Source organism: Oryzias latipes, chromosome 19 (genome assembly GCF_053564925.1).
Source record: "Oryzias latipes strain Hd-rR chromosome 19, Olatipes_Hd-rR_3.1".
Lineage (NCBI taxonomy): Eukaryota > Metazoa > Chordata > Actinopteri > Beloniformes > Adrianichthyidae > Oryzias > Oryzias latipes.
This window is the reverse complement of record NC_136255.1, coordinates 7928560-7949346: the sequence shown is the minus strand read 5'-3', so window position 1 is coordinate 7949346 and position 20787 is coordinate 7928560.

Sequence of the window (20787 nt, the reverse complement as noted above, 5' to 3'; positions counted from 1 at the left end):
TTTTTGTAAATTTGTTTTCAATTCACTAAGTGTGGCAATGGAGCAGAAAGACGAAATACAAAGAAATAATTTTAATACAATCAACAACCCTAAAAGTGGAACACGAAAAAACTCATTTTTCTTTATTTTAAAACCTTCATTTACCCAGGAAATGTCCCTGGACATTAAGAATCTCTTTTTCAAGGGAGTCTGGCTAGGAGGAAACAATAAATTACTTTTACAATAATAGCTAAAACTTTTAAAACATTAAATAACTAAAAAATTAAAATTTATGTCAAACAGGTACAGTTAAAAGTGACTTTCTCCTCTATTCTCAGCCTGGATTTAAAAATATTCAGAGGAATGATCTCTTTTAATTTCAAAAGATGAATATAAAGAATACAATAAAGAATAAAAATAAGATGATAAAAGAAAAATACTTCCATCCATACATTGATCTACCAAATCCACAGCAATTTTTTGGTTCACTGGGTTGCTAGAGCCTACCCCAGCTAGACGAAGGTAGGGTTCACCCGGGAAAGCTAAGATTTACTTTTCCTTAACAATAGTTTTCTGATTATTAAATTAATCTTATCTTCAACATTTTATCTGCTGCATGTTTTGGTGTTTGTTTAGAAGTCAAAATGAGTACACAAGAATTTAACAATACATCATAAAGTTGTCTGTGTATGTTGTCACACTAAAGGTACATCCTAACTCATTCCCAAGTCATTCAGAAAACTGGGACCAGCTTCCCAATGATGTTAAGCAAAGAACTATGAATACTGGAAATGTGCACAAATACTTTGCGTGATTGAATGAAGTATTTCACAGTATTTGGTTTGAATGCATAAGTATGTGTGTGTGAATAATATTTGTATCGTGTACATGTTGACATGTGAAAATTTTTGGAGCCAACAGGTATGTTTATAACATTTGAGTGTGTGTGGACAGACCCCGCCCTTATAGACTTGTATTAGATCTGAACCTTACTGTAATGATTGAAAATATCCAGCTACTTGTTGCCTTATGGGGCTTCATGGTTTAACCCCCCCCCACACACACACACACACACACACACCCCTTCTATAATCACCCTCCTACCCCCCCAACATCCCTCTCTCTTCTTCCCTCCTTTCCTTTTCCGTCCAGTCCAACACAAAAGATTTTCAAATATGATTAAAATGAATTAAGTTAGGCCTAGATTACAAAAGGGGTTTATTCAGACATACCTCTGGTTTGTCTGAAGATTAATAACCCCTGTTGTTAAAGTAAAAAGATGTCCAACGCAAAAGGCCTTCAGCTCTTATCTGTTTGCTTAGCCGTGGACAGGACACGTCAGGAACAGAGCAGAGAGGGGAGGGGGAGGAGAGCTGCATATTGCAAGTTTGATTCCTGCCTTGCCCACCCATGTGTCAAAGTCTCCTTGGGCAAGACACTGAACCCACCTTGCCTGGGGTGGAAGGTTGGCGCCAGTGGTAGGCAGCAGAGCAGCCGCCAGTGTGTAAATGTGTGTGCGAATGGGTTTGTGACTGTAGAAGGTGAAAAGCGCTATACAAGTATACGCCATTTACCATTACCGAGTCTGGTCGCAGGCTCTACATACAAAACGGATATTCATTTATCGCGTGCTGGAAGTGCAACCGGTTTCACTTCTTGGCTTCTAAATCACAACAAAGCTGAATTATGACCAATCAGGTACTCAGATTTGGTAGTGACACGTGAAAAGGGTCCTTTTCAAAATACGGAAATGCCAACCATTGTAAACATCACCACTGTGCCCCTGTGCACTGCAGCAGGAAGGCAATCTCACAAAATCTCAATTGGGTTATGCCACCAGGTGCTTGATGGCAAGCTCCTACACCATTGCTGGCTCCAGGGTGGGGCTCCTCTAATGTCAATCCAGGTGGCGCAGCAGGTTTTGATGCTTTTATATCCATATGAAGCAACGTACATATCGGGCAAGTTTGGCACGTTCAAGAATGCACTAAACGTGGGTATTTTGAATATGTTTTTAGCAATATGGTGTTTATCACTGTGGACTGTCGCTACTTGATACTAATGCATGTAGTCACAGTTGGATAACTGTTGGTGAGAAATCAAAGTGGTGCAACTATTGTGAATTTTACTCAAATCTTTGTCTTTTATAGCTCTAGTCCGATACGAAATACTTGGTATCATATAATTGCAGCTGGAAAGTCCGCTATTATTAATTTCTCTTCCATAGTCACTTTTCAAATGGTTGACACTTCCGCATTTTAAAAAGAACGGTAGCCATATGTCACTACCAAATTCAAGTCTCTGGTTGGTAAAGTTCAATTGGTTAAACTATTTGACACTGCATCAATTGCTGTAGGTTTAGCTAGTAGAGCCTGAAAATGGACTTAAAATGTTGCTAGCTATGCGTGAAGGTAAGTGTTTTAAAAGTGAAAGCGCAAAATGCACAAATACGTGTGTTCACATAGACTTTTCATTAAAAGTGGTTGCTTGAACGTGCATTTCTGAGCCTGGTGTAAACGTGCATGAGGCTTTGGGATGACCATTGTGCTCTCTAGTTCAATACAGGAAGGCTTCTCTCCCTCATTTGTGTTGAGATCTTTGAAGCAGTTCTTTGACTGGATTGTGTAGTCATTTTAAATATCTCTATGTAAAAGAGAAATGGGACACCCCCAATATTTCAAATGGAGGGTTAGAGATTGGGTTAACTTCACTAGGAAGCTGAGACAGTTTGTTGACCTTGCTAGTAACTGAACCCTACTACAGATTGAACTAGTCAAATAACTTTGATTTTTTCTGGTGTTTTTAAGACATTATACAAATGAGATAACCTAGGTCTTAGTTTAGGGGTGCAATAAATGTCATCCCAAATTATTTACCATAAATCCATCTTCCTCCGCTTATCCGGGACCGGGTCGCGGGGCCACCTCAACTGGCTCCTTTCGATGTGGAGGAGAAGCGGTTCTACTCCGAGCTCTCCGCGGGTGGCCGAGCTTCTCACCCTATCTCTGAGGGAGCGCCCCGCCACCCCACGGAGGAAGATCATTTCAGCCGCTTGTATTTGGGACCTCGTTCTTTCGGTCATGACCCATAGCTCATGACCATAGGTGAGTATTGGAACGAAGATCGACCGCTAAATTGAGAGCTTTGCTTTTCGGCTCAGCTCTCTTCACCACAACGGACCGATACAGCGACTGCATAACTACGGACGCCGCTCCGGTCCGCCTGTCAATCTCACGCTCCGGTCTTCCTTCACTCGTGAACAAGACCCCCAGATATTAAACTCTTCCACCTGGGGTAAGGATACTCCACCCACCGAGAGATGGCAAGCTAAATTATTTACCTGTATGACTTAAATGACATGTTTCTTGTTTCCTAGACTATACATACACTTTTTCAATGTAATTTGCTTTTCATGCTATTTATATTATGCCTTTTTCTATAACTTTTCTAGAAAATACTAGAATTTTTTCCTTTTTTCAGAAATAACTGGAGCTGTGTTTAGAGAGGTTTGGCTAACATTACAGTATTTGAAGTAAATGAAAGGCTAAAACTAGCATGAAAAATTTCCAACCTCAAAAGTTTAGGTCATTTGAGATGAGTCAGTGTTTTGGCTACATTACAAAGAAAACACCACTGTCCTGGGTGCGCACTGTAGACCAGTGTTTTTCAACCTTTTTTGAGCCACGGCACACTTTAACCTTGACAAAAATCCCGCGGCACACCAGCATCCCAAAAAAAAAAAAAAAGAACAGAAATTCATGGTCTGTATTGATCGACAGCCCCCCCCCCCCCCCCCCCCCCCCCCGCCCGCCCGCAATCTCACGTGTATTTTTGTGATAATTGTGGCCAGAAAAGCAGGAAGTTGCGGCTGTTTTTTCTAAGAGATGAAATGAAAGTTAAATTAGAAACATTTAGAAACTGTTTGTTTGTTGGGGTTTCAAGGCGTTTCGCAAGGACAACTCATTGTGCGCTGGGACACTGGCTCTTAAAGCCAATGCATCATGGGAGATGTAGTGTGAAAAGTGCCGAAAACTTGCAGAAAGACTGGCGTCTCTGAGATTTATTGTATTGTCCACTTGTTTCACGGTCTGACACCGGACTCTGTGGAAAGCTACACCGCTAAAGAAGAGCTTTAGCCGGTATTTTTGTTAGAACTGAGCGACTTTATCAGCAGAATTAAGAACAAGGAAGTGAAGACTTTAAGCACTTCTGATTGGTCAGACTGATGACATGTGATTAAGCCTTCAAGAATGATTGGTGGAGACAGTTAAAGGGACGGGACTTTTCCGCAAACTGTCATAGCTGCAGGTAAATCGCGGTAACGTAATCCTTATCAAAATGTCTTTAATAGAATTAAATAAACACAAAGAAAAAGTAATTTTAAGATCTTTCATATTCCTAACTACTCAGTGTTTTATCAGGGCCTGTTTGGATGAAAAAGAGCTGATATCCTGGAGATGGGAAATGTTTTTAGATCAGTGAATGATTAATGAGGGCAATTTCTCCACGGCACACTTGACCATCTCCCACGGCACACTAGTGTGCCGCGGCACACTGGTTGAAAAACACTGCTGTAGACCACCAAAAACCCGTTCAGATCTAAAGGTTCCCATCAAAGTCTCTAAAAAACTCAAAAACATACTGTATCATGAGGATAATCCAGGCATTTAAACCTCCTGGTTTTGTTGAAAATCACCGACATTGTGATTATGTTTGCTAAATAATAAAGGGGCGATCTATAAAGAGCAGAGCTGAAAAAATATGTTTGGTTAATTTGGTCCGAATAAAGCACAATATTTAGAAACCTGTTTTCACTTTTGATTTTAATATTATAACCTGGTACCGAAACACAAGGTTCACCAACAAGTTTTTATTACTTTTTCACGTCATATTACACTATTCTTGGTAATAGCACCTGACTATTTAATAGCCATGCTCACCCCATTTTACACTCCTTGTTGGAACTACATCATGCTTTTCTCAAGCCTTACAGAGTAAACTATATCCATATCTATGAAAAGATTTCACTTTTGGCACACAAAATAATGATTTTAAAAATAATTAAATTTAATGAAATATATTTTGCAGCTCACTTTCCAACCTGGAAGTAAGATGACTCAATCTCTGAGGCACTGGCTTCATTCCTTGTGGGTCCCGCCCAAGCGTGTCTGCGTTTTGCCCACGACAACAAAGAACATCCAAACTTTTGCAAAAAGATAGATGTGTTGTGAAAAGAAAATGAAAGTGTTTTGTCAATCACCGCTAGCTCCATGGAGAAAGGGGCTGTGTGTGTTAGTCTGAAGGGTTTGGCCTGGCAGCAAAGACTCTTCCTGGAAAGGACTGTTCCTCCCTTTCATACGTACGAATGTGAGAACCCACTCGTTTTCGTGGATTGGGAGGGGTTGGTGCTCAGAGCGCAGGTTTTTAGAGGAATACTCAGAAATGCATGAATGCAGCAAAATTCAGCTTTGAGGTTGTTATTTGTGAGGGATTGACATTATGGTTCACTTAGAAGCTCAAAAAGTTGATTTTTCATGACATAGGCCCTTTTAACTCCTTCTCTTCCCACTATGATGTCATCAGCATTTGAGCTGAAACGCCAGTTGCATAAACTGGACCATGTGTTCAAAGTCCCAAGGCCTTTTAGCTTAGGTTGGCCATGTGCCTAAAACTCCTCTAAATCAATCCCATTTATAATTCAGTGGTACATGAACATTTGTGCTCCCTCGAGGTCTTAAGATGGAATAGTAACGGTACCATTAAACTCACCCTGGAGGCTCTTTTTTCAAATTGTATCATTGAGCTAATAACTTTCTCTCTGCAATTTATGATTTTAATAATGCAAGTGCACATCAAAATACTTAAAGAAACTAATAATAAAATGAAAAGTTTTTAATTTTTTAGATACAATATAAATACTGTGGCTTAAAGTATATAGAAAGAATGTAAACAAGGGACACTAACCTATAAACGTCATCACCAACACAGCCATGGAGAACTCGACTTGCCACCCACACCACATAATGATATGTATAATGATATGTACTTTAGGACTGATAAAAAGATACAGTACATGATAAAAGCTCTGCGGACAAAATCAATGTTTGACAAACGCAATCCCAAACGTGGGATTTTTCAGTGGTCAGTGAACCCACAAGTGCCTCTGGGGCCATGTACCAACTCAAGTGTCTGCATGAATCCAGACAAAGGTCCCCAGTCCTACTAAAATGTGTGGGCTCCCCTCTCGGGTGGGGCCCGGCGTTGGGCCCTCCTGGCGCTCAAGGGGGGCTGCTCTACTGGTTGGGCCGGGGTGGCACTCTCTTTCCCCCCATGCCTCCCTGCTCTCTGGCTCTGGGGGCCTCGTGGCGGTCCTGCTGGCCCTGGCCTGGGTGGCGGGAGTGGTCACCCAGGGGGGGCGGTTGTTCTCTGCCTGCTGCCACGTGGCGTCAGTAGCGGTTTTAGGCACGGGCCATACGGGCGATCGCCCGGGGCGGAAAAATGACGGGGGGGGGGCAGCGCCAGCGGCTCAGCCCTTGTAAAATACTTTATGCACCACTATTGGTTTTTTTATATCACAGAGTTTGTAACAGCCTGAAACCTGGCGGCGCCCCCGCCCCGCCCTGCGCTCCCTCCTGTCTTTGAGAAGTAGACGCAAAGGTGTGTGAGAAGGAGTAGGGAGGGGGCGCGGGGTGAGGAAGGAGAAGGGAGGGGGCGCGGGTTGAAGGGTGCAGGTTGAGAGGTGAGCACGGAGCGCAAAACCTGGCAGGATCTTCTTCCAGGGGGGCGACGGTCGCAGGCCAGGGCTCATTGCTAGATGAAAAAATAAAAACTGCGCCGCCATGTAGCGAATTGGCGCCCCTGGGTGCAGCTGCACGCGCTCCTGCTGGAAATGTGTGACGAGGGGGCGGGGGTGGGGGGGGGGGGGGGGGTATAAAACAGGTATAAAAAATCATGCTTTTTTGGTTATTTTTGTGTGAAATGCCCAAATAAAAAATGGGAAAATAAAACAATGTTTTCACTAAGGTGACAGTTGGTTTAGTCGACAGACTTGATGCTTTTGTGAGGACATTTATGCTAAATGCAAAAACATCTGAAATATGGAGAAAAAAGGTCAAAGCTGGTGCCCAATCTAGAAAGAAAAGAGAAGAAGAGGAGAAAAGAGACAAAGAAAAGGGTATTATCGCATAGCTAGATGCACGTTTTCTAAATTCGAATGCTACCTGCCCTGCCTTAACTTGTAACATTAGTTATGATTCGTGTGTCTGTCTGCTGTGTCACAAAGTTTTTGTTGTGTTTTACTGTTGTATATTAGTTCATAATGTTAAATGAGCTGTGATGGTAGCATGCTGCTGCTGCTGCAGCTGCTGCTGCTGATGCTGCTGCTGCTGCAGCTGTTAGCTTTTCAAAACTCCAGTTGATCAAGTCATACCTGAGGTCACCAAAGTCTCAGGAGCAACTCACTAACCTGCTGTTGTTAGTATCAATCATTCAGTAGGGAAGCAGATTTTATATGATGACGTTATTGACAAGCTTGCATAAAGGAAGGCCAAAAAGGTTAGGTTTTAGTTAGTGTTTTCTGTTCTTAGTGCTGCAGTTACATTTATTCTAGTGTGTTATTAGTGTGATTTGTAGTTTATAATATTTATTTCTAGATTATTTATTTGTGTTTGATTAAATATTTCCTAACTGTATTTTTGCCATGCTGATAGTCTTTTAATTTTTATGTTCCTATAACTGTTATAATGCAGTGCAGAATTCTGATAAACATCTTTTTTTTTATATCAATTTCTTAGTTTCAGTTACAATAAATGGACAAAGTTACTCTAATGGGGGGGGGGGGGGGGGGGGGGGGGGGGGCAGAGAAGGGTCTCGCCCGGGGAGTAATTCAGGTTAGAACCGCCACTGCGTGGCGTTGGGGGCTTCTGGCAGCCGCGGCTGCTGCGGCGGGGGTCTTGGTGGGGGGGGTGGCTGGTCACTCCCCCTCCTTCTTTTCACATTCCATCATCCATTTTAGAAGAACATAAACACTCAACTGAGTGTTAGCTCACCTTTCCACTAATAGTTTGCATGATTGAATGAAATATCTCACACTAGTTGGCTTGAAGGCATAAGTATGCATGTGTGATCAATATCTGTATTGTGTACATGTTGACATGTGGACATTTTTGCAGCTAACAGGTGTGTTTATAACATTTGAGTCTGTGTGAGGACAGGCCCCGCCCCTTTGAGATTTGAATTCTATCTGAACCTTACCGTAATGACAAACATTCAGTAGCTTGTTGCTTTATGCTGCTTCATGGTTTTACCCCCCTCCCCCCTCCTATGATCACCCTCCTATCCCCCCCTCTCTAACATCCCTCTCTCTTCTTCCCTCTTTTCCTTTTCCGTCCGGTCCAAAACAAAAGATTTTCAAAAACATTTAAAATGAATAAAGTTTGGCCTCGATTACAAAAGGGGTTTATTCAGACATACCTCTGGTTTGTCAGAAGATTTATAACCCCTGTTGTTAAAGTAAAATAAGTCCAACACAAGAGGCCTTCAGCTCTCATCTGTCTGCCCAGCTGTTGGACAGGACAAGTTAAAAAAAAAAAAAAAAAAAAAAAACAATGTTTGAAGTCAGAACTCTGTCTCCCCCTTTGGTCAACAGCGGGAAACCGTCCCCAGAGTTGTAGCCAGACTACAGTTCCCAGCAACCCCAGTGCAAACTTCCTGGATGTCACCTGATTCATTCATTTAATCAATCACAGCATACTTAGGCAAAGTATTCTTTGTGCCACTCTGCCTTCCTTACCAGGCGTTGTATTTGGAGCTGATCTTCTGTCTCCTGACTCTGCCTGCCGCCTGCCCCGACTTTCGCCTAGATCCTGATTACCCTGTCTCTCCTCTGATGTTCGTATGCCTGTTATTGACTCCTGCATGTCTGACCCTGATTTAGCTTTGTGGACTTTTAGCTGAGCTAATACACTTGCTACAACTGTGCAGGCTTTGTTATGCAGAATAATTAACGTGGGTTTATACGTTTCTTATCAAGACATAATATTGACCAATTAGATATAGCTGAGGCATTGATAGATGAGCCTAGGTTGCCACAGTTTTTTCATACTTCCTTTCTGGCGCCCCCGGGATGCTGAGCGCCCTCAGTATTTGCCTATACTGCCTAAAGCAGGGGTCCCCAACCTTTTTCATACCACGGACCGGTATGACTTCACACAAACTTTCACGGACCGGTCTTTCAAATATAGGCGGATGATTATTGTAGCAATACTAGGATGATGGAGGATCAATATATATATATATATATATATATATATATATATATATATATATATATATATATATATATATATATATATATATATATATATATATATATAATATACTATTAGTAAATGTTTGCTTATTAGTTACATGCTTTTGTACATTGTTTCTTAGTGATGATTAAAAACTACACAGTAAGATTACACAAAAATACTTTACTATTAACATATGTGAGGCGTTTTATTACAAAGACAGAAAGCAGCGACTATCGTATGTCAGGCTCTGTTGTAAACTGTGCAATGCGGGGAGCATGGCATTTCCAAGCGCTGCTGGCTCCGTACAGAGCGCAGCCGCGGGAAAAACCTGCTTCCTTTATGAGCTCGTATTTATCGGGCGAGAACCGCAAAGCTGGTAGCAGGAGGACAAGCGGGGCGGCTTCAATGAACACTCCGGTTGTCCGGAGTGGTTTTCTCCCAGGGACATGACGCGCAGCGGTCGGAAAGCCACTTTCTGATGACAGACAGAATTTGCGCTCAGTGTTTTTAAACACGCATGTGCAGTGACATAGAAGATGTCCGATTGGCTGTTCTGCATGTCAATCAAGTCCCGTACTTCTCGGTGAGGATTTTGATTGGCTGGTGGATAGTTTACAAGTACATATTTTATTTTATTTTATTTATCTTTGCTGGCCTGCAATCTACCCTCATGTCTTGAAGATCTACCGGTCGATCGCGATCGACGTAATGGGCACCCCTGAGTAATAGACTGATGTAACAGAGAATGGGGCGATTTTTCAAAATAAAACTTCTTTCAGATTCCGAAATAAATAAAACTGAAGTAATGCAAGTCATTTATTCTTTCTGTGTGGCCCGGTACCAAATGACCCACGGCCCAGTACGGGTCCGCAGCCCGGGGTTCGGGACCACTGGCTTAAAGGACGGGCCGGCTCTGGTCCCCACAATTGCTAGTGCAATACAGAATCATCATTAAAACAGTAGGACCCCATTGGGATTGTTTAAACCAACTTGAATTGTAAAAATCTTAAGTGATTTATAGTTAGTTGGATTGTAGTTTGGTGAAGAATTGTTTTGTTTTTTTTTGTTGTTTTTTTGCTCAGAACAAGTGGAAGAAAGCCCATAGATGGATACACCAGTCAAAAAAAAAAAAAAAAAACGTTTGGCATGACATTGAGACTTTAATACACAACCATGCAAACATGTCTGACCTCATTTTTGGCATCCAAAGCGTGATCCACCTTTAAAGTGAACCAACATCCCTGTCAAAATTTATAAGCTTATAAAACCAATTAACTTAGTTCAACACTTAGATCCATTTCTACATTTTAAGAACTTATTTTGGCTCACATGCCTTCTTAATGGCCTCCACAGTTAATATGGCCCAAATCAGTCACTTACTGCAAGGATCAGATTGTTTTTGCAAGTCTTTTTTACTGTGAATTTAAGTATAACTGCTGCTGGTGCCACATAATTAAACACTCACTAAAATTTGCCTGCACCTAGTACCCGAAAACTCTCGACTGTAATGTTAAGCCAACCTTAAATATACCATTAAAATTAGCAATTTTAAAATACTCTACCTATTTACACCAAAAACCTTACCAAAGACACTGGGAGTTGGGAGTGGGGGGGTTCCTCCAGTTTTAATGGGACCTCTTTAGTACATACACACATACACACACAGCAAGAGGGGGAAGGTCAAGTTGTTCCCTGTCTCCTGCCCCAGACTAAGTGGAGCGGGCAGGCGGTTGCTGGCCTCCAGGGGGTTGCTGCGCCCTTGACCTTGCAGCTCTTTTCCCACGCAGTGAGGGAGGCCACAACATCTGATCTGGGTGCACCGTATCCCTCGAGAAGTGGGTAGGGCACCTTGTCTGGGCACACCAGGGCAACCCAATTTTTCCATCATTGCTTACAGCAACTGAAGCCTGGTACTGAGGCTCACTGACCCCTGGGGCCTCTACTGGTTTCCGGTGTCCACCTCCCCTGTCGGGGTTCCCCCGTTAGTCTTTGGTGGGGCTGATAGGCAGGCTGCCCAGGTGTGCCGGTCCTCCTGCCTTTGCTAGAGCATTGAGTGTGATCAAGGTACACTCTAGAAGCACACAACCATTCAACCCACCTGCTTATTTATTTTTGCATAAATATTGGGCATGGGCACACCCCTCTCCGAGAATGTTAGATGTAAATCCTGTGTGTGCCCATCTGTGTGCATGAGTCAATTTTAGTTGGTGCCCCCTTTGAGATAAGTCTTCTGTTATTAATTTATGAATATGCTTAACCCTTGTGCTATCCTAGGCACTTTAACATTGGGAGTTGGGTCATCTAGACCCACTAGACAATGCGCGGAACCTTTTTTATTCAATGATTTGTGAAACTCACTGGTGTCCATGGATTACATGAAATCTTTCCACCTCAGCTGAAATCTGTGCGTTCTTTTTTGGACAGGACAGGTAAAAAATAAATAATGGAGTACAAATCTCTCATAGGGCAAAAAAAAAAACAAAAAAAAAACATGCATGTCGGGGGTGTCCAAAGGAAGTTTTAACATTATTATGGGATGGCCACAGGACCCACAGCTTGATTGCTATTTTGCGGCAAAGTGCAATTTTCACATTTTCCCACAATATGGAAAACAAATCTTTTGTTTTAGCAATCTTCATGATAGTTCGATGACACGCTTACACCAGCTTGATGTATTTTGATGCAAATATGAATCAAACCACTCCGGCTCATAAATTACCTAAATTTATCATCTACTTGAAGGCAAAAACATAAGTCAAATTTGTTTTTTTCACAAATAAATTGAGACATGAAGGTGTTAAATCTGCAACCACAACCAAGGTTTTGTTTACCTTTTACCTCAGGACCTTTATTTACCTTTTTCTTTAATAAAAAAAAAATCACTATAGTACCTTCTATAAATGTTATCTCCTCCAAAGGATCTTGATTCATTACCTCATAACTCCTTGAGCATCATGAGGTAAAATGGTAAAACTCAGTTTGTAGATTTTGAACTGCTTAAGTGTGATGAGTCTTTTAAAGTTGAAGTTCCTTGTTGCTTTTTTTCTGGAATATTGTAAAAATGTAATACATACATCTTTGAACAAAATATGACAAACAATATGACCATGCCAAAAATGAGGCCGTAGTTAAAAAGTCTTTGTTGACAAGTAAAATCCCAAAATGTACTTTTGCAGATTCTTCTGAATATTACATAGACTTATTCATCACCCCCAGGGTACCCAAAGAAAAAAAAAGTTTGATGTGGAGATAAAACAAACGGAAAAGCTGCTATTATGAATAACTGCTTTTAATTTTTTTGAAAATTAAAACAGTGTATCAACCACTCAGCCAGTAAGGGCGGATAAAAAGGGGCAGTGGGGCAGGGGCCGGTAGCATATAACGTCGCTGGCGGCTTTCATTAAGTATCACATCCAACTGACCTAGAAAATCCTCTAGGCTTTCTCAAAAGGTCATTGCATATCTGAAAACATGTGTTATAGAAAGTTTCGAAGATGTAAGACTAAACTTGTAGGAGATCCGTTTAGGTGCCATTTTCCCATTTTGTAAGTTGTGGTGGTTTAATGAGCAAAACTTTGTTCAGCTTTTGCTTCAGCTACGAAATCATACCAATCCAATGCTTTTTCCAGTTGTTCCAGGTACAACATTCCAGAAACTAATTGAAATCCATGTTTAGATTTAGCATTGGAATCATTGGTGCAAATTTGGCCAATCCCTGCAGTTCTGGCATCATGTGGAAGGCATAACGTTAACTTCAGTCCAGAAACCACTGAATGTCATTTTGTATGACATGAAGTGATTGTCAGAGTAAACTTATCTGCCCCATATGCATTCTGAAAACAAACATTGCTTTATAAACACTTTTCTCCTGCAAAACACATCAGAGAATGACTGAAAAGTTGGGAATACAGATGTGTGGACGTTTATATAAACAAAGGGCAAACCATTAGGATTAGAACGTACAACGTGTGCTTGAAAAAAACTTGTAAACAGGGAGTTAAAGGTAATGAAATGAAGGTGCTCTGTATTTAACAGGTGGGTGTGAGTGGGTGTGTCAGATTTCAACTGTGCACTGAAGCAGAGACGTGAATTTACACAAAAGATTTTGCAAACATGGAGCGATTAAAACAAGAAAATGCTTTTTTTGCAGTGTTTTGGACAATGAAGAAGTTACAAAGCCTCCTACAATCACGTTTTATGCAACTGGTTTGAAATAAATTTAGGAATTTTAGAAGGAGGCTGGTTGTTTATACTGACTGAGTACACCTATACAATGTGGTGTGGTTTCCATGGTTTCAGACAGTACACAATCCAAAACAACATTCTGAAACCTCCCAGAGGAAAATACATCAAAAACTGGAAGGTGACAGAACATAATCGCTTTTCACTTTTCAGACTAATTTACACCGATGGAAAGCAATGCCACAAAACACTGCCACATAAATAACACATAAAACTGCACTGAAACAGTTCAATGCCTTGTAGTGATGGAGTAGATAATAGCAGAGCTGTTTAGGTTAATATTTCAGTCAGACAACTTGTGCAGTAAAGAGGATTTATTTCCATATTTCTTTTAGTTTGGCATAAGGCTCCATTCAGATACATAAAACAAAGATCTCCATAGAATACTTTGGGTGTTAAACTACCCCTAACGGAGCTCACAGGTGGAAGCCTTGGAGGAGGGTGGGGTGATGAACGCAGAGCTCGCAGAAATGGAAGAAGAGGGATTGGACCGCATACCTGGAACTTAAGTAGGACCCTAAATAGGTAAGTTGATTAGTCTGAACCGCCCGCGGGGAGGAGTAACCAGGTAAACGCACTGCTGAGTTGCCTGCCTGAAATACTCCCAGGGTCGTTCATTTCAGTCATATTGTGGTATATCACATGAAAGATTTTGCCTTGATGAAATTGTTCTTTTTTTCACACAGACCTGGCCAGTTAAATATTACTGCAACTGTAGAAATCAACTTCAGGTGCCAAATCTTTGGTTTGCTGTTTTTGGCTAAAGAAGGAAGGTGCAACGGTCAATTGCACAGTGAAAAGCGTGGTGGATCAGTGAGAGGAAAGATCTGGACTGGGGAACGCCCTCCAATGCATATTTAGCAGGACCAGGTGCAAAACTGAGCCCATGAATTTCTCACACATGTCAATAAAAATACTGATTGCCATTCAGACAATAAATGCAATTAAATCTGAGCTTTGGAGTTTTTTTGCACACATCTGGATGTCTTTGCTTTCCACTATGAAGCAAAGAACAGATACTCCTCTGTGTTCAGGTTGTCGACTTGAAATAAAAACCTGTTCTGAGTAATAATGTGAAGATCTGGTGTCTTTTCTGGTCCCCTCCCTTCATTTGTTTTTGTCTGAACTGCAGTCAAGTGGCCAAAGCTTCCTTTCTTGAAAATGGACAGTTGTGTGGGAGAAGGTGTGGGAGACATGAGGCGCTCTCCTGGCTGTGAAGCTGCGATTATCAGGGCTGACAGGAGGAAAACTTCTCCTTCAAATTTGCATTATTTAACTTAGGATGACCACATTGTAAAGGCACGCCTCCAACAGCTGTCTTGGAATGCAACAAGACCTTCCAGCGAGTTAGGCTGCACACCACCTTACGCACCTAACAAGAAAAGCCAGCAGAGGAGGAAAATGCATGCATGTGAGAGCATGTTATTTATTAGTTACATGCCTGTGAAATGTCAGGAACCTGAATGGACGTCAAGTTAGATTTGGTGGGATTCTTCCTGCCCTATTTTGAGTCTGTGTTTCATAATCACCCTGTGGGGTTTCCCAGGACAGACCTCTCCCTGACACCACATCCAGGAGGAGACATTAGAGCAAAGGAGGGTCCAGAGGATGACTCCCTCTGAATGCTATGCAGGGTGACATCTGCTAACCATAACAACTCCTTACAACCCTCAGGGCATGGCCTTTTTCTTTAGCACACATAATGAAGCCATGGGGTAAGCATCTTTACAGAAAACATGAGGAGAGGAGGAAAAAAAAAGCTTATTGAATTTGTTTTAAGACATTAAACCCTGAGCATCATTTGATTGATTCAGTATGTTCTTCAACTTTCATCCAAACGTTGTTTTGTCAAACTGATTCCAAATTGAGCCCTAATTTGCCGAGCTCCACTTTGACCAATGCGGCCTAACATTATTCAGAGTCACTGATAGGATCTATCTGACTGGGTAGTGAGCTCGCAGCAAAAGCGTTCCTCCTCCACGATAGCATGGTCCCTCGAATCCCACGGCTCTTTCCCTCCCGCCCTGCAGTGGCTCCAGTTGTGGCTCTGGGTGGGTTGAGTCATGGCAGATTTGGAGCTGTGGCAGCCATCAGACGGAGGCTGGCTCCTTCAGGAATCAGCTCCATCAGACGCCAAAGCAGCCGGAGGACAGGCTGTTCAAGGGTCACAGTACTTGTGCTAAGAGAGCAGTTAAACCCAAATGATGTTTACTGAAAAAACAGCTGATAAAGTGCAGAGTTCCTTTGTACACAGCACGCTATCTAAATAATCCAACAGCTAGGGTTATTTTTAAGAGAATGTAGATTTGTAACAACTAGAGAAATCCAGATATTTTGGACTTAAGACTTGGATTTTATTGTCATTTAAGTCTAACGAGCAGATACCACTCTGATCATCTTTTGATCTATTTTAAAAACATTTCCACTGGTCTTTTAATTATAATTATGCCATTTTTTATTTAAAAAACTGTTTTATCTAAGACATAGTTTCTGCAGAAGGGGCAGTAGTTCCGTAGAAATGTGCTTCTGGGTCGTGAGCGGGACCATTAATGTAGAGCAACCCTTCCCTCCACACCCCTTGTTACTGAGGGCTCTTTGTTTACTACGGTTGTTGATGGTTACTTAGGTCACAATCCAATTCCATTCACAAATCAATATCAACAATTCAAAGGTCGAACCACGATTCTTTTATTTTTTATTTTAAATATGTGTGAATAGTTGCTATATCTGTGTATTAAACACAGTAAATCAACCCCATATTTAGAACTGGAGATCAGAAGCAACAAAAAAATACAAGGATTCAGAAAGACATTATAACTGTTGCTCTCCAATGTTTTTCTGTCAACTTCCAGGGTAACTTCAGTCTATTTCTTTTCCATTTTGAAACCACACTCAATTAGTTTACTGTCATGATTCGGAGGAGCGGCAGACCCAGATGCTGGAACCCAGAATGAGGACGCAGGTAGATGAGAGGTAAGAAAGGGTTTTTATTCTTTCCTTCCAGGAAGATGGTGCTAGCGTGAATGTGATCCAGAGAGGAGCGAAGCTTGAGGCGTGGCTGGAGGTAGTAACGCGGCTAGCGGAGAGTGGTGTTTCCAGAAGAGCAGGGGGGCTCGAACTGACTTCCACACAGGTGACACTGGTGAGCAGGGATCCTGAGACAGGAATAATAAGGTTAGTTGCAAGACCAGCAGGATGCATAAACATGAGCGGGCGGGTGGTGGGGAAGCAGAAGGCGGGCACAAACTGCTGTCAGAGACGGGCTTGATCTGGGAGACGTGGAAGGACGGGTGGACCTTGAGAGCGGCTGGGAGGTGAAGACGGACACAGGAGGGATTAATGATTTTGGCGATAGTATATGGACCGATGTACCTGGGAGCAAGTTTGCGTGACGTGGCCTGGATGGGGATGTTCCGGGATGACAGCCATACCCTCTGTCCGGGTTGATAACTGGGCCCCACCACCCTGTGACGGTTGGCCGCCTGGCAGTTGCTCTCCTTCGTACGGAGGAGAGCTGCCCTGGTTTGTTGCCAGACGCGTTGACAGCGCTGGAGATGTTCCTGTACTGAGGGCACTGCCAAGTCCAGTTCGTGAGACGGGAACAGTGGTGGTGGGAACCTGAGGGAGGCTTCGAAGGGAGACACCCCTGTAGCAGAAGAGGGTTGAGAGTTATGGGCGTACTCTATCCATACCAAATATTTGGACCAGTCCGAAGGATTGTCGGCAGCTAGGCAACGGAGGGACGCTTCCAGCTCCTGATTGGCCCGTTCAGCTTGGCCGTTGGACTGGGGATGGTAGCCCGAAGTTAAACTGACTGTGGCACCCAGGGCGGAGCAAAAGGCCTTCCAGACTTGAGAACAAAATTGAGGGCCTCGATCAGACACAATGTCGGACGGAATGCCATGATGACGGAAAACGTGATGAACCAGGATGTCGGTGGTCTCGGTGGCGGTAGGTAACTGGGGCAGAGGAATGAAATGAACAAATTTAGAAAACCGGTCTATGACAGTGAAAATAACGGAGTGACCATGGGATGTAGGAAGACCGGTGACAAAGTCTACCGCAATGTGGGACCAGGGCCGACTGGGAGTGGGCAGAGGATGCAACAGACCAGAGGGAGGAGAGTGGGATGTCTTGGACCAAGCACAAGTGGTGCAGGCGGCTATATACTCCCGGACGTCTCTGTTCATGGAGGGCCAGTAGAATCGTCTGCGGAGGAGATGGAGGGTACGGCGAACCCCTCCATGACAGGCGATGCGGGAGGTATGGGCCCAGGTTAGAACGTCCGACCTTAGGGAGCTGGGGACATATAGAGTACCATTAGGTGGAGTAGGGTGATTCGGCTCCTCACCTTGAGCTTGGGCGACTCTGGTTTCGATGTCCCAGGTGAGGTTACCGATAACACAGGTAGGAGGGAGAATGTTGGAGGTGGTGGTGGACTCAGAGGAGCAGAATTTCCGAGACAGAGCGTCAGGTTTTGCGTTCCAGGATCCGGGTCTGTAGGTGATTGTGAACTTGAATCGATCGAAGAACAAGCACCAACGGGCTTGACGTGAGTTGAGTCTTTTTGCAGAACGGAGATAAGAAAGATTCTTATGGTCTGTCCATACTATGAAAGGAAGAGCCGCTCCCTCCAGCCAATGACGCCATTCCTCGAGGGCAAGTTTTATGTCTAACAGTTCACGATTGCCCACATCGTAATTTTTTTCAGCCGGGGAGAGCTTCTTCGAGAAGAAGGCACAGGGTTTTAGTTTTCCAGATGCTTCCTCTCTCTGTGATAGGACTGCCCCAACCCCAGAATCCGAGGCGTCAACCTCTACAACAAATTGCCGGTTGGTGTCAGGTTGGATCAGGATGGGGGCTGAGACGAACAGTCTTTTAAGGGTGTCAAAGGCATTCTGAGCGGCAGAGCTCCATTGAAAGGTCTTAGAGGTGGAAGTAAGCTGAGTAAGAGGCGCGGCGATGGAGCTGTAATTCCTGATAAAACGGCGATAGAAGTTGGCGAAACCTAAAAACTGCTGCAACTTTTTACGAGTTTTGGGTGGTTCCCACTGAGAAACGGCTTCGATTTTTGCGGGGTCAGGGCGGATGCTACCTGCCTCGAAAATGTATCCGAGAAAAGGAATAACGGACATATGAAAAGCGCACTTCTCAGCCTTAACAAATAAATGATTTTTGGAAAGTCTCTGTAAAACCATGCGAACGTGGTTCTCGTGTTGGGAGGTGTCTGTGGAATAAACCAGGATATCGTCCAGGTAGACAAAAACGAAGCGGTCTATGAAATCACGGAGGACGTCATTGACAAGACGTTGGAAAACAGCAGGCGCGTTAGTTAAACCGAAGGGCATAACCAGATATTCGTAGTGACCTAAGGGAGTCTTGAAAGCAGTTTTCCATTCATCTCTTTCTTTAATGCGAACGAGATGGTATGCGTTGCGGAGGTCGAGCTTGGAAAATATGCGAGCTTCTTGAATGGAGTCGAACACGGAACTGATGAGAGGCAGAGAGTATTTGTCTTTAACCATAATCTGATTTAACTCACGATAATCAATGCAGGGTCTTAAGGACTTGTCTTTTTTCTCTACAAAGAAAAACCCAGCCCCTGCAGGAGAAGAGGAAGGGCGAATGTGTCCCGAAGAAAGCGCTTCATGGATATATTTTTCCATGGCGACTTTCTCGGGACCAGAGAGATTAAACAACCTTCCTTTGGGTAGTGTAGCACCATCCAAGAGGCGGATGGAACAATCATAGGGCCTATGAGGAGGTAATGACCCTGCTTTGGTTTTGCTAAAGACCGCGGCGAGGTCATGATAACAGGCGGGAACGTTACTAAGATCAATGTCCTCCGGACGGCTGGTAGTGGGACCAACGACGGGGGAAATAGCAGATCGGAGACAATTGGCCAAACAAAATTCACTCCAGTTAATAACGCGGTGGTTAACCCAATCGAGCTGGGGGTTATGCTTCCTGAGCCACGAGAAGCCTAAAACCATGGGAGTCTGGGGAGTGCGTGTGATGAAAAACTGGATGTGTTCTCTATGATTACCGGAGGTGACAAGCATAATAGGTTTAGTACGGTGAGTAATAAGAGAGAGGTGTTGCCCACCCAAACCGGCCGCTTTGACTGGGGTGTCGAGCTTTTCGATGGGAAGTGAGAGACGAGAAATAAGACTATGATCGATGAGACTCTGTTCAGCACCTGAATCAACGAGAGCTTTGAGGTCGGCTACTTTGGACTGGTGACATAGCTTGACAGGGATAAGTAAAAAATCCTCGGAAAGAGAGGTGGAGTTACCCGCCCGCGGCCTGCCTTCTAGCGGGGGGTTCTGGAGTTTAAACGTAACTCACACTGGTTTACTTGATGTCCTTGAAGTCCACAGTAAAAGCATGCGCCGTCGTTCCGACGTCTCTGACGTTCTTCAGCAGAGATTTTAGAGAGTCCAACCTGCATAGGTTCCTCGGGAGGGCCGTGTGGCATTTCTAAAGCACCGCTGGGAGGAAAAGGAGGTTTAATATTTTGCATGACTTTGTTGGACATCTTACGTGCAGGAAGCGATCTTTCATGGTGGCGCTCCCTTAGGCGAGCATCCGAGCGCAGGGCTGCAGAAACGAGATCTTCAAAATTATGGGTCTCTGGTTGCGTACACAAATGATCTTTAATGGATTCATTGAGGGATTGATAGAAAATGCCCCGAAGGGCCGGGTCGGACCAACCAGCTTCCACTGCGAGAATCCTAAAGTCAATGACGTGGTCATTTACAGGGCGATTTCGTTGTCTGAGTGTGAGGAGTTTTCTGGTGGCTTCTTCTTGTTTTTTGGGTTGATCGAAAACAAGTTGAAATTCCCCAATGAAGCGGTCGAATGATAAGTGGGATATAGGATTAGCTGCTAGGAAGGCTTGAGCCCATTGTAAGGCTTTATTTCTCAGTGAGTTCACGATTAATGTAATTTTACTGAGGTCCGAAAAATAATACCTCGGGGCCTGCTGGAACAGTAGTTGGCATTGAAGGAGAAACCCACTGCAGGCTTCTACGTCACCGAAGAAAGGCTCGGGTTGCAGGCGGAAGTTTTCCGGGGGCACGGCGGAAGCGGAAGTGGATGTGTTGCCGGAAGACGGAAGCGTTGCTGTGGTGACAGGGTTAGACATTTGCCCGGATAACTCCATTAATGTTTGCGTCATACCGTTCAAGCGTCTGAAAAGTTCCTGTTGAGCTGTTGCCATTTGGGATAAGGCATCCGCTTGGCGTCCCAGGGTGATCCCTTGCTGATGAAC